This window comes from Aegilops tauschii, chromosome 7, assembly GCF_002575655.3.
Source record: "Aegilops tauschii subsp. strangulata cultivar AL8/78 chromosome 7, Aet v6.0, whole genome shotgun sequence".
Lineage (NCBI taxonomy): Eukaryota > Viridiplantae > Streptophyta > Magnoliopsida > Poales > Poaceae > Aegilops > Aegilops tauschii.
Window position 1 is genome coordinate 579,920,842 of NC_053041.3, and position 2,889 is coordinate 579,923,730.

The following is a 2,889-nucleotide window of genomic DNA, read 5'->3' on the forward strand; positions in this document are numbered from 1 at the left end:
AGGAAATATGCCCTAGAGGCAATAATAAAGTTATTATTTATTTCCTTATATCATGATAAATGTTTATTATTCATGCTAGAATTGTATTAACCGGAAACTTAGGACATGTGTGAATACATAGACAAACAGAGTGTCACTAGTATGCCTCTACTTGACCAGCTCGTTTAATCAAAGATGGTTAAGTTTCCTAGCCATAGACATGAGTTGTCATTTGATTAACGTGATCACATCATTAGGAGAATGATGTGATTGACTTGACCCATTCGATTAGCTTAGCATTCGATCGTTTAGTATATTGCTATTGCTTTCTTCATAACTTATACATGTTCCTATGACTATGAGATATGCAACTCCTGAATACCGGAGGAACACTTTGTGTGCTACCAAACGTCACAACATAACTAGGTGATTATAAAGGTGCTCTACAGGTGTCTCCGATGGTACTTGTTGAGTTGGCATAGATCGAGATTAGGATTTGTCACTCCGATTGTCGGAGAGGTATCTCTGGGCCCTCTCGGTAATGCACATCACTATAAGCCTTGCAAGCAATGCAACTAATGAGTTAGTTGCGGGATGATGTATTACGGTACGAGTAAAGAGACTTACCGGTAACGAGATTGAACTAAGTATTGAGATACCAACGATCGAATCTCGGGCAAGTAACATACCGATGAGAAAGGGAACAACGTATGTTGTTATGCGGTTTGACCGATAAAGATCTTCGTAGAATATGTAGGAGCCAATATGAGCATCCCGGTTCCGCTATTGGTTATTGGCCGGAAACGAGTCTCGGTCATGTCTACATAGTTCTCGAACCCGTAGGGTCCGCACGGTTAAAGTTCGGTGACGATCGGTATTATGAGTTTATGTGTTTTGATGTACGGAAGGTAGTTCGGAGTCCCGGATGAGATTGGGGACATGACGAGGAGTCTCGAAATGGTCGAGAGTAAAGATCGATATATTGGACGACTATATTCGGACATCGGAAAGGTTCTAAGTGGTTCGGGTATCTATCGGAGTAACGGAGAGTCACGGGAATTCGCCGGGGAGTATATGGGCCTTATTGGGCTATAGGGGAGAGAGAGGGGCTGTCTAGGGGTGGCCGCGCGCCCCCCAAGGCCTAGTCCGAATTGGACTAGGGGGGGGGCGGCGCCCCCTCCTTCCTTCTCTTCTCTCTTCCCCTTCCTTCTCTCCTACTCCTGCTACTTGGAAAGGGGGGAATCCTACTCCCGGTGGGAGTAGGACTCCCCAGGGCGCGCCATAGTAGAGGGCCGGCCCTCCCCCTCCTCCACTCCTTTATATACGGGGGAGGGAGGCAACCTATGGACAACAATTGATCATTGATCTTTTAGCCGTGTGCGGTGCCCCCCTCCACCATAATCCTCCTCGGTCATATCGTAGCGGTGCTTAGGGGAAGCCCTGCGTCGGTAGCTTCATCAACATCGTCACCACGCCGTCATGCTGATGAAACTCTTCCTCGAGCTCTACTGGATTGTGAGTTTGCGGGACGTCACCGAGCTGAACATGTGCTGAACGCGGAGGTGTTGTACGTTCGGTACTGAGGATCGGTCAATCGTGAAGACGTACGACTACATCGACAGCGTTGTCATAACGCTTCCTGAGGGAGTCCTGGACTAAGGGGTCCTCGGGCGTCCGGCCTGTTACTCATTGGGCCGGACTGGTGGGCTATGAAGACATGAAGACCGAAGACTATACCCGTGTCCGGATTGGACTCTACTTGGCGTGGAAGGCAAGCTAGGCGATTGATTATGAAGATTCCCTCTTATGTAACCGACTCCATGTAACCCTAGATCTCTCCGCTGTCTATATAAACCGGAGAGCATAGTCCGGATAGGACAGATTCATTACCATATACTCATAGGCGAGACCTCTAGGGTTTAGCCATTACGATCTCGTGGTAGATCAACTCTTGTAACACTCATATTCATCAAGATCAATCAAGCAGGAAGTAGGGTATTACCTCCATAGAGAGGGCCCGAACCTGGGTAAACATCGTGTCCCCCGTCTCCTGTTACCATCGATCATAGACGCACAGTTTGGGACCCCCTACCCGAGATCCGCCGGTTTTGACACTGACATTGGTGCTTTCATTCAGAATTCCACTGTGTCATCGACGAAAGGATTCGATGGCCCCTTCGATCGTCAGTAATGACACCGTCTAGGGAGAAACCTTTCTCCCCGGACAAATCTTTGTGTTCGGCGGCTTCGTACTGCGGGCCAACTCGCTGGGCCATCTGGAGCAGATTGATAGCTACGCCCCTGGCCACCAGGTCAGGTTTGGGAGCCTAAACTACGTCGCGGATATCCGTGGAGACTTGATCTTCAATGGATTCGAGACCGTGGCAGTCGCTTCCCCGTGCTCGGATGAACATGACTTAAATCAGTTATCGGACTACATCCAGGAGATGGATCATGTTGCTGCAACAGCTTCAGAACCGGAGCAAGCCGTGCCCTCCGAGGCCACGAAGCCTACGGCATTGGAGCCGCACACGGACTCGACATCCTGCGATGCTTGCGTCAATGGAACTCCGGACTCATATCCGGCCATACGTTCCGGACTAGATGCGCCTGCGGACACCGAGCTTGATCGGTTATCGATTTTCAAATTTAGGACCGCAGACATCTTCCAGCATTCGCCTTTGGGTGACGTACTAAACTCTTTGAAGAAATTTTCGTTGGAGGAAGACTCACGGCCGAACAATGTTCGGTTCGAGCTAGAGGCGGATGACGAGGAATTTTGCTTCCCACCCACCACCCAACTAGTATCCGTCATGGCGGTTCGGCCGCATTGGTCCTAGACCCAATCATCGATAGATTTCACCTGACGTGAGTCCTAATGGACGGTGGTAGCAGCCTCAACCTGCTCTA